This window comes from Loxodonta africana, chromosome 20 (assembly GCF_030014295.1).
Source record: "Loxodonta africana isolate mLoxAfr1 chromosome 20, mLoxAfr1.hap2, whole genome shotgun sequence".
In the NCBI taxonomy this organism is placed as follows: domain Eukaryota; kingdom Metazoa; phylum Chordata; class Mammalia; order Proboscidea; family Elephantidae; genus Loxodonta; species Loxodonta africana.
In genome coordinates this window covers 40,187,210-40,199,379 of record NC_087361.1, presented here as the reverse complement: position 1 = coordinate 40,199,379, position 12,170 = coordinate 40,187,210, and the positions used below count along the sequence as shown (strand labels likewise).

At 41.6% G+C, this 12,170-nt stretch overlaps 1 protein-coding gene across 7 annotated transcripts in view; it reads right to left on the bottom strand.

Moving 5' to 3' along the window:
• The window catches only part of CXADR (CXADR Ig-like cell adhesion molecule), a 115,882-nt gene extending 106,255 nt beyond the window's left edge, over positions 1 to 9,627 (bottom strand). For 2 of the 7 annotated variants that reach the window (XM_064273121.1, XM_023548217.2), the window contains exon 1: positions 8,660 to 9,627. The gene's annotated coding sequence lies outside the window, so the exon portion shown is untranslated. Of the gene's footprint in view, positions 1 to 17; positions 1,545 to 8,659 lie in introns of all 7 variants that reach the window. The other 5 variants (XR_010318711.1, XR_010318709.1, XR_010318710.1 and 2 more) reach the window with 5 other exon arrangements.
• Between the last annotated feature and the right edge of the window lie 2,543 nt (positions 9,628 to 12,170).

Sequence of the window (12,170 nt, the reverse complement as noted above, 5' to 3'; positions counted from 1 at the left end):
CTAAGATAAAGTCTTACCGTCCTCATTTTTAAGGAGCATTCTGGGTGTACATCTTCCAAGACAGATTTGCTCATTCTTATGGTGGTCCACGGTCTTTGCCAACACCGTAATTCAAAGGCATCAATTTGTCTTCAGTCTTTCTTATTCATTGTCCAGCTTCCCCACGTATATGAGGCAATTGAAAATATCAGAGTTTGGATCAGGTGTGCCTTAGTCCTCAAAGTGACATCTCTGCTTTTTAACACTTGAAAGAGGTCTTTTGCAGTGAATTTCCCAATACAACACGTCCTCGTTTGAGTTCTTGACTGCTGCTTCCACGGGTGTTGATTGTGCATCCAAGTAAAATGAACCCTTTGACAATTTCAGTATTTTCTAGGGCTTGTTAAATGGCAGATTCTGACACTGAGTTATAAAAATTTGAACAAACGTTTTATTTGAGAGTGGACCAAATTGCTGCAGGAAGGAAACCTGGCATTCAACAGGAGACCAAGGACTTCGATTTGAGAAAGATGTTGTTAGTTGCCCTCGAGATCTGACTCAGGGAGACCCCATGTGTGCAGAGAACTGTGCCCCATAGGGTTTTCAGGCCTGTGACCTTTCAGAAACCTGTCTTCCGAGGTACATTTAGGTGGGTTCAACTGTGAACCTTTTGGTTAGTAGTCAAGTGCCACCGAGGAAACCCTGAGAAAGATAGCAATCTCTTTTTCTAAGATATTTTGAGAAAGCTGGTTGGAGAAAAAAGAGATGAGGTTCTGAAAAGGTGTCATTTAAGCAAAGGGGGTCTTTTCAGGGGGGGATAAATTTATGGTTGAGCCACATGTCCTTTTTTTCATTTGTAATAGGTGTAAGGGTTCTTGGCTTTGCCATGAGGAAGTTTCAAAGGAATGTGGGTTTGGAAAATCCCAAATAAGTAAAGTTTATAATTTCAGGTGGAAGCAGCTGGGTGTGGTCTAAACTGGTTATGGTCACTTCTGGTTGACAAGCTGATTTGTCAAAAGTAGCAAGAATCAGTGGGGCTACTGTCAGGCCCCCTACTGCAGGCAGCACAAGCCAAGGTACTCTGGCTGCAGGTTCCTCACCCCAGACTGGATGCCCTCAGTAGAGCCAAGTGCTCTGTTCAAACCGGGTGCTCCTCTGAATGTATTCCCAAATTTCAGTGGGATAGTTTAGAAATGACTACTGTTAACCAAACTAAACTACACCCAAAATGGAGTCACTCGTGTTGAGCCTCACGTCAGCAAACTGAAACCTATTTCTTTTTCTCGTAAATGCCTAACTTTCCCAGAAGCCGAAATCCAAGTCAATCGACTCTCCAGGACAGGGAAACATAGGCTAGCCAATCAAGACTTGCTTGCTCAATTTAACCTATTTGAAAATTTCCTCATATTCCAAAATAAAGAAAGAAAATGCCTGCCAGCCACTCTGAAATTTGCCCAGCATAATGTCTTGCTCCTTTGTGTATGCTGTTACAAAAGCCCTTTTCTCTTGTACCACGCTTCTGAATCTTGTCTGACTTCCAGACCAGACGTTCCACGGTTCATGAACTGAAAAATAAAGTTCATACACAAATTTAATATTGCGAAAAATTTATTTTGAACACTGCAGACCTGGGGCCAAAATGCAAAGCATGTCACAAGCTATGAAAAACATTCCTGCTTCCTTTCTCCTTAAAAACATCTATCATTAGCTCTTTTTTTTTTTTTAATATTTGATTAATTTTATTTTTGGTGAAAATGTATACAACAAAACCAGCTCCCCTTTCCACAGTTTCTAGACATAATGATGAATGACATCGCTTGCATTCTGCACATTGTTTCAACATTCTCATTTCTGTTCAGGTTGTTTCCTTCCGTTTACTTAAACTTCCTGCCCCCCAACTTTCTTGGTTATGGCTTAAAATAGCTGTTGACGCTTTGGTCTTATATAGATAATTGAAAACAAACAAATGCAATACTCAAGGGTGAGAATCTTTAGTCTGGGCTAAACTGTTACTTTTTTTTTTTTTTTCAGGGGATAGTTTCAATTTAAGGTTCGAAGAGCAACTCAGGGTCATAGTCTCAGGGATTCCTCCAGCCTCAATAGGTCCAGTAACTTCAGATTCCTTAAGAATTTGAAGTTCTGTTCCACATTTTTCTCCTTTTTTATCATGATTCATCTACTGTCTTCCTAATCAGGACATTCAATACTGGCAGCTGGGCACCATCTAGTTCTTCTAGTCTCAAGGTGGAGGAGGCAGTGGTTCGTGAGATAATTACTATCATTAGTTCTTAACTCACCTACATCTCCTGCGTTTTGAGTAAGTTTCTCATATCCTTGTTTATGTAAAAGAAAATCCACCAATACTTCAAGAATTCTATGTTTTGAGAAAAAGCAATACCAGACTGAAAATCAACTCATAAACAGGAAAAGCTGTGTGCAAACTTAATCATTTAAATTTTGTCAGAAGTAGTTGGTATGTCACCAAGGTACACAAACAGCTGTAAATTTCACAGAATCTACAGTTTTGTCACAACCCTAAATAAAATGTTAGCTCCCAAAATTACTTTCCCCAAATAAAGATATTAATTAACACAGAAAAAGAACAGACTTCTTATAGTGTTTAAAACATGCAAAAGAAAGAGCAGTGACTTTTTGGAAATGGTTGCTATGAAAACTGGTTACTGCGGAGTTTACTCCGATGTCTACAGTAGCAGCCCCATGTGTGTCAGAGTAGAGCTGTGTTCTCTAGTCTTTTCAATAGCTAGTTTCTCAGGAGTAGATCACCAAGGCTTTCTTCTAGGCACCTCTGGGTGGACTCAAACCTCCAAACTTTTGGTTAGTAGCTGAGCACATTCACCATTTGCACCTAGGGACTCCCGATTATCATTTTGTAGTCAAGGAAACTGAGGTTTAGAGCGGTTAACTATCTTGCCCAAGGTCATGCAGCTTGGAAGAATAAGGTCTAGATGAGAAAGGAAAGCATCAGACTCCAAAATTCTTACTGTTTGTTGTTTGTATGCAAATGTTTTCTTACTTCAACCCTATGTAACCATTCTAAATAATGGGCTTGGGATACCAGTAAGGCAATGGCGTTGAGTAATGGCCCAAATAACCACTGAAGTAAAGTACTTCTAAATTGTGAGGAAAGTCCTCATAAAGCGCTCTGCCTGGAACTTGTTTTCGTCCTTCCAAAAGCTGGCCATCAATAAAACCCTCCCCCATAGCATAAAGGAGCCCTAATGGCATAATGGTTAAGAGCTCAGCTGCAAACCAAAAGACTCAAATTCACCAGCTGCTCCTTGAAAACCTTATAAGGCAGTTCTGCTCTGTCCTGTAGGGTCGTTATGAATAGCAATCAACTCATTGGCAATGGGTTTTGGTTTGGTCAGTAGCAGTGGAGGAGAAAAGAAAGGCGTTTTGCAGAGTACCAAAAAAGGAGACTTATACCATTTACAGGAAGCTGACTGTAGCAAATACAAACAAAAATGACTAGAACAATTAACATGGTGGAGATGAAAGTCTGTACCTATAGATGAAGCTGTACATCTAACAAGAAATTAATGTAATGTAGATGAAACCAGCTGTTTCAGTCTGAACCTTGAACAGTTGTAGACAGAAGCTGAGAAATCTACCAGTTTCTGTATTTAGCTTCATACCAGGAAATTCCCATTCTAGCATGCACCTGTGTGGCACAGCCTCGGATAAAGACTGGTATGAGCTTTTAGATCCTGGGGTGAATTCCAGCCAGAACAATAGAAGAAAAGAACAAGCTCAGAGCTGTTTATTTTCAGTTACAGGTTTTACCAATACCCTACTGAGAAGGTATTGAGACTCAGTATCCTTGTCAGACTGCCTAAATACCATGGTTTTCAGGAACTGCATATGTAGAATCAAGGAGCCCTGGTGGTGCAATGGTTAAGCATTTGGCTGCTAACTGAAATGTTGGTTGGAGCAAAGAAGAATGAAGAAGACCAAGGACACAAGGGAAAGATTAGTCCAAAGAACTAATGGACCACAGCTACCACAACCTCCACCAGACTAAACCCAGAACAACTAGATGGTATTGCCTTACCACCACCGACTGCACTGGCAGGGATCACAATAGAGGGTCCCGGAGAGAGCTGGAGAAAAGTGTAGAACAAAATTCAAATTAACACACACACAAAAAAGATGAGGCTTGCTGATCTGACAGATACTGGAGAAACCCTGAAAGTATGGCCCCTGGACACCCTTTTAGCACCTGGGGTCCACCCTTCAGCTAAAGATTATACAGGTCTATGGGGCCAACAATAACACACATGACAGACATGCTTCATAGTTCAATCATGTATACAAGACTAATGGGCACACCAGCCCAAAAGCAAAGCTGAGAAGGCAGGAAGAGACAGGAGAGCTGTATGAATGGAAACAGGGAACCGGGGGTGGAGAAGGGGAGAGTGTTGACACATCAAGGGGTTGACAACCAATGTCACAAAACAATTTATGTGTTAACTATTCAATGAGAAACTAATTTGCTCTGTAAACATTCACCTAAATCGCAATAAACCAAAAATCACAATACTAAAAAAAAAAAAAAAAAAGAACTCTAGGACACATTTAATTAAATTCCAAAAAAGAAAGGTTGGCGTTTCAAACCTATCCAGTGGCTTCGCACAAGATCTGGCGATCTGCACCTGTAAGGGTTGTTGTGTGCCATCCGGTGGATCCCAACTCATAGCTATGCCATGTGACAGAGTAGAACTGCCCCACAGGGCATTCTAGGCTGTAATCTTTATAGGGCAGTTCTACTCTGTCACATGGAGTCGCTATGAAATGAAATTGACTCCGTGGCACCTAACAACAACAACGAATGTATACTTACTTAGACTTAGGAAAGCCAGGCCTAGGGTAAAACTATGGACAAAGGTAGTCGCAAATTTGTATTTCTCCAGATCTGCTCCTGCTACTCTTTTGGGTCTCTTAAAAAACAAAAACAAAAATTGCCATCGAGTTGATTGCAATTCGTAGTTGCCCTATAGGACAGAGCAGAACTGCCCCACAGAACTCCCACTCCTCTGCCTGCCTTTGAGTCTTCCACATCTTTCTCCCAGGGAGCAGCTAGTGGGTTTGAACCACAGACCTTTCGATTAGCAGCCAAACACTTAACCACTGCGCCACCAGGGCTCTAGTTTTCTCATACTCCTCTAGAATCATTCTAGGAGGGACTGGGGGCTATTTCCCATGTGTAAATTGGTGTAGTTCTTGGAACCGTTTTTCTCCTCTCCTACTCTAACTCACTGCAGTTGGCAAATGAGACTCTGGTCACTTCCAATCCATAAAGCAGCAACTATGTTGCCAGCGTTAGCTGAACATGGTGCCGCTGCTGTTGAGCATACATGCGTGATAGACGGAATATACAATGACCAGACTGTGTATACAAACAGAACTCTGACCCACAGCCTGGAGCAATCAGCCCAGTAAGGCTAACCACGCCCTTTGTAGCAATCAGTCCCAGTCAGGACTTAATGCATAACTGCTAACTTCCCTAATTTTTGCCACTGCTTCCAGTCAAGGGCCAACCAGAGAACACGAAGTATGCTCCCTTAACCAATCATGTAGCATGTTCCACTTCTAGTTAGCCCACCTCAAGCTTCCTCATGGCAACAGCTACAATCAGGGTATATCTGAAGCCTTCCCTTTTCTCCACTATAAAGCTTTCCCACTCCTCTGCCTGCCTTTGAGTCTTCCAAATGGCGAGTGATGGTGGATGACTTCCTTGCTATATAGCAAGCAAGGAATAAACAGTCTTTGCTTTTTCTCATTTGGACGGCCTTTATTTACACAGAGGTTTTGCCATTGTTGGGTCCAATGTCAGATGTAGAAGGCAACATTTCTTTATCTGATCTCTGAAGTCAGACGGCCTGGTTCGAATTTCAGCTTTACTGTTTGCTATGTAGGTTTTTTTATGTAGGTTAATACTGAAAGGTGTCTGTATCTGTCAAATGGAAATTTCAAGAGTCCCTAACTCATAGAATCGTGATAATGATTAGATGTCATGTAACACACTTAGTTAATACTTACTGAGTGTTTATTATAAGCTGAGCAATGTATTAATATTGTTATTGTTGGTACAGTGGCAGCTGGAAGGTACCACTTTCACTGTTCCTTGCAATAAATACTTCCACCAATTTACACTTAGTCTTTTATTGCAGCCCCTCACTTTAGGGCCTAAACTGGCCTGGAACAATGTGAGTGGCTGACATTGTACTATACTCAGAAACTGTCTTCTTCATAGAACAGATATGACTCACCTCCAGACTGGACCAATTGAAATGCTTGCAGTATCCGGGATATTTAATACATTGTACCTAGTCCATTAATTACATCTTTCCAGTACAAGAATAATTTTTATTTCCTTTTAAAGTATCAGTTAAAAAAATACATCAAATAAAAAGGAGAAAAACCCCACAATTTTCAGGAACTTCCAGGTATTGTTAAGGAGGGCCTCAAATATGATAAGATCCGCTAAAATAAGCAGTCAAAACTCTGTAACCCAGACTGAGAAGACACAGGTAAAGTACTTCTTACAGGATGGTGTCATACCTAATCAACATTAATAATTTCATTCATTCCTCCTGGGAATTTGACCTATAGACATACATTCATGTATATATCATAGGCATCAGTTATACTCAGATTTGATTGTCTTTATCTTTGATGTCCATCCCTCCTCTCTAATTGCTTTAATCTTTGTCTTTTTCATTCTGCTTGCTTTCATTGTGATTACCTCTCTTAGTAACAGAGTTTTCACCTGTATTTATTGTGTCCCTCATGGAGTCCTGGTGGCATATTTCGAATCCATCAGCCACTCTTTGGAAACCCTACGGGGGCAGTTCTACTGTGTCCTATTGGGTCGCTGTGAGTCAGAATCGATCTGATGGTAACAGGTTTGTTTGTTTTTTTAACCAACACTTACATCCCTGGGTGATACAAATAATTTGCCCTCAACTACTGAAAAGGAGCCCTGGTTAGAGCTCAGCTGTTAACTTAAAGGTCCATAGTTTGAATCTACCAGCTGCTCCTTGGAAACCCTATAGGACAGTTTTACTCTGTCCTGTAGGGTCACTATGAGTTGGAATCGACTTGGCAGCAATGGGTTTGATTTAATAACTGAAAGGTTGGTGGCTTAAACCCACCCAGCAGCACCTCAGAAGGATGGCCTGGCAATTTACTTCCATAAAGATTACGGCCAAGAAAACCCTATGGAGTTCAGCTCTACTCTGTAACACATAGGGTTGCGATAAGTCAGAATCAACTCAATGGCAATGGGTTTGGTATTATCATTTGTTCTACCACCTTTCCGTCAGTTTGTTGTACCATGGTGGTTTGCATGTTGCTGTGATGCTGGCAACTATGCCTCTGGTACTTAGAATACTAGCAGGGTCATCCATAGTGGACAGATTCCAGCACAGCTTCCAGACAAAGACAGGCTAGGAAGAAAAGCCTAGTGATCACTTCTGAAAATTAGTTAATGAAAATCTTATCACAACAGAACATTCTCTACCTTGCTTGCTTTGGGCATGTCATCAATCATTGGAGGAAGGCATCATGTTAGAAGAAGTAAAGGGCCAACAAAGACATGGGAGATTCTCACTGAGATGATGTCCTAGTTATCTAGTGCTGTTACAACAGAAATGCCACAAGTCGATGGCTTTAAGAAAGAGAAGTTTATTTTCTTACAGTCTAGTAGGCTACAAGTCCAAATTCAGGGTGCCAGCTCTAGGGGAAGGCTTTCTCTCTGTCGGCCTTCTTCGTCAATCTTCCCCCAGACTAGGAGCTTCTCTGCATGTGGACCTTGAATCCAAAGGATGCACTCTGCTCCTAGCACTGCTATCTTGGCGGTATAAGGTCCCCAACTCTCTGCTTGCTACCCTTTCCTTTTATCTCTTGAGAGATAAAAGGTGGTGCAGGCCACACCGGAGGGAAGCTCCCTTTACCTTGGATCAGGGAGTTGACCTGAGTAAGGGTGGTGTTACAATCCCACCCTAATCCTCTCAACATAAAATTACAATCACAAAATGGAGGACAACCACACAATACTGGGAATCATGGCATAACCAAGTTGATACACACATTTTTGGGGACACACAATTCAATCCATGACATTCTACCCTTTGCTACCCCCCCAAATCACATCCTTGCAACATGCAAAACATATTCACTCCATCATGTCATAGCAAAAGTCTCAACTCCAAGTCCAAAATTCAAAAACTCCTCTTCATCTGTGAAACCTAGAATACAAGTTACCTGCTTCCAAGGGTACAATGGAAGAACAGGCACAAGCTAGACATTCCCATTACAAATGGGAGAAACTGAAGGGAAAGATAGCATAACAGGCACCAAGCAAGTCAGCAGAACACATTACATAAGCCCTCAAGGCTTTGAAAATAATCCTCTGTTCTCTGAGACAATTTACACAATGGCCCTGCCCTCCAGACTCTCGGCATCGACCACACTCTCCAGATTCTGAGTGGAGGCGCTTCGGCCCTGGGCTTTACCTCCACCTTCCAGGCCCACTGGAACAGCAAATCTGCTCCCTTAGCTTTAGGCCACTCCTAGTCCATCTGAGTGGCAACTCCACCTTTAGAAACACCAGAGGCCATGGCTCCACCCTTTGAAACCCCTGAGGTCATGGCCATACCTTTTGAGACTGAGGCAGCTTGGCTTCCTGTGTTCCTTGTCTCTTCAGCTTCTGTTTCCTGGTTTCTTGGCCTCTGGGCTCTTTGGGCCTCACACCCGCATCTGCCCTGCTGGGGCAAGTGTTCCAAAGCTCTGTAGCTCAGCTGATAAGTGCCCGGAGGCACCCCACTCCACCAGGAAGCCTACTGTGCACAGGCACTCAGCAATCTGGCTCCATGGGTCGGCTTCAGTGTTGTCTCACTCTGGTCTCCTAGTTCTGCTGCTGCTGGTTCTCTGCTGTGCTGGTCCTCTGCTGCTGTCACAACTATCCAACAGTTTCAAAACCACTTCCACATTTTAGGTATCTGTTAGAGCTACAGTGCTGCTGTAACAGAAATACCAAAAGTGGATGGCTTTAACAAAGAGAAGTTTATTTTCTTACAATCTAGTAGGCCAAATTCAGGCACTGGCTCTAGGGGAAGTCTTTCTCTCTCTGTCGGCCTTCTCATCACTCTTCCACCAGTCCAGGAGCTTCTCTTGCCAGGGACCCTGAGTCCAAAGGATGCGCTCTGCTCCCGGCATTGCTTTCTTGGTGGTATAAGGTCCCCAATTCTCTGCTTGCTTCCCTTTCTTTTATCTCTTAAGAGATAAAAGGTGGTACAGGCCACACCCCAAGAAAACTCCCTTTACCTTGGATCAGGGAGGTGACCTGAGTAACAGTGGTGTTACAATCTCACCCTAATCCTCTCAACATGAAATTACAATCACAAAATGAAGGACAACCACACAATCATGACCTAACCAAGTTGATACGCACATTTTTGGGGGGACATAATTCAATCCATGACAGATGGATTGGCACAGTAGCCATAGTGATGGACTCCAACATGTTGGTGGTTGTGAGGATGAAGCAGGACTGGGAAATATTTCATTTTGTTGTACAGCAGGTCACCATGAATCAGAGTCAACTGTACAGCAGCTAACCACAAAAACCATTTATTAATTCATTTGTTTTGTAATAATGTTGTTTTAGTCCTCATTTTTTCCTTTAAAAACCCATTGCCGTTGAGTCAATTCTGACTCATACTGACTCAATAGGACAGAGTAGAACTGCTCCATAGGGTTTCCAAGGGGCGATTGGTGGATTCAAACTGCCAACCTGTTGGTTAGCAGCCAATCTCTTAACCATTTGTCCCCCCTTTAGGACTGCAATATTTCTCTTTTTAGAAATATTCTGTTATTTGATCATTTTATCTGTGAATTCTTGATTTATTCAATTCATGTTTTTATTAAGTTGTTTTAGTGTAAAACACTTGTAAGAAATTTTCTTTTATGTTCCATTCTTTATAATAAAGGTAGCCCTAAATATTTCCTATATGATTCAGACTAACAAAAGTGAAAGCATATATAGATGATCATAGGACTGGGCAATGTTTTGTTCTGTTATACATAAGGTTGCAGTTTTCTTCATTATACTTTTCTGTATTTTAAAATGTGAATTAATAAAAAATGATTTTTAAAGAGCAACAGGTGTCCAAAAGATTTTCCATACAATGCATGTAATTATTGATATATTCATTTCATATGTTATTTCATTAGTATTATAAGAGTAACATATGTTCATTCTTTTAAAAATGATACATTTTCATGGATTGACTGTTGTCCCCCCAAAATGTGTGTCAACCTAGGCTAGGCCATGATTCCCAATATTGTGTGGTTGTCCGCCATTTTGTCAACTGATACGATTTTCCTATGTGTTGTAAATCCTGCCTCTATGATGTTAATGAAGCAGGATTAGAGGCAGTTACATTAATGAGGCAGGACTCAATTTACAGTATTAGGTTGTATATTAAGTCAATCTCTTTTAAGACAAGAGAGAGAAGAGAGCAGAGAGACAGAGAGACCTCATACCACCAAGAAACAAGAGCCAGAAGAATAGGGCACCCTCTGGACCCGGGGTTCCCTGTGCTGAACAGCTCCTGGAACAGGGAAGATTGATGACAAGGACCTCCCGGAGCCGACAGAGAGAGAGAAAGCCTTCCCCTGGAGCTGGCACCCTGAATTCAGACTTCTAGCCTCCTAGACTGTGAGAAAATAAATTTCCCTTTGTTAAAGCCATCCACTTGTGGTATTTCTGTTATAGCAGCACTAGTATTTAAGACATAAATCAATGTAAACAGTTGTGATAGTCTATATGCTAATACATAGTGGTAGGCCTTGCAAACCTGCAAACAAGTTTATGCATTTTTTTTCGGTTCTTTTATGTATATACGTATACATTCCACTAGAATGAATCTCCTTCTTGAGAGAGATAAACCAAACCTGTTCACACTGAGTCGGTTCTGACTTTTAGTGACCCCATAGGATAGTAGAGAACTAACTACCTCACAGCGTTTCTAAGAAGTGGCTAGATTCGAACTGCTGACCTTTTGGTTAGCAGCCAAGCTTTTAACCACTGTGCCACCAGGGCTCCTTGAGAAAGAGAAATCAAAGAAAAAAAACAAGCCCACTGCCATCCAGTCAATTCCAACTCATGGTGACCCTATAGGACAGAGGAGAACAGCCCCATATGGTTTCCTAGGAGCAGCTAGTGGATTTGAACTGCTGACCTTTTGGTTACCAGCCAAACACTTAACCACCGTGCCACTAGAGCTCCTTCAGAGAAATAGTGACTATTTATTCACTGCTGTACTCCCATTGCCCAGAACAGTGCCTGCACATACTTCCAAAAACCAAGCCCAACCCATTGCCGTCGAGTCGATTCCGACTCATAGTGGCCCTATAGGACAGAGTAGAACTGCCCGATAGAGTTTCCAAGGAGCACCTGGCGGATTCAAACTGCCGACCCTTTGGTTAGCAGCTGTAGCACGTAACCACTATGACACCAGGGTTTCCTGCACATACTTGGCACTCAAGAAATACTTCTTACATTAATTAATAAATGGGTTTAAATTAAGATAGCATAGCATTTATAGATTTGTATTTCTCTTTATTTGCCTACTTGATACAATAAGCTGTCCCCCCATTTGACTAAATATTTTTCTGAAACATTTCCCTCAGTGTCTGCTAATAATCCAACATAGGGAACCACTTATTTAGCTACCTTCCACTTGTTGCACACCTACATTGTTTCTAAAATGTCATTTTTAAAGAAGTTCAAGGAATATCCGCTTACATAAACCTTTGTCTGCACATCCATGTGTGATTATTTCCTCAGAATCGATTCTGAAAAGTAGAATTACTAGACAAATGAGCAGGAATTTTTTTTTTTTTAATTTTTATTGTGCTTTAAGTGGAAGTTTACAAATCAAGTCAGTCTCTCATATAAAAATTTATATACACCTTTTATATATTCCTAGTTGTTCTCCCCCTAATGAGACAGCTTGCTCCTTCCCTCCACTCTCTCTTTTCGTGTCCATTCAGCCAGTTTCTGTCCCCTCTGCCTTCTCATCTCCCCTCCAGACAGGAGATGTCCACGTAGTCTCACGTGTCTACTTGATCCAAGAAGCTCACTCTTCACCAGTATCATTTTC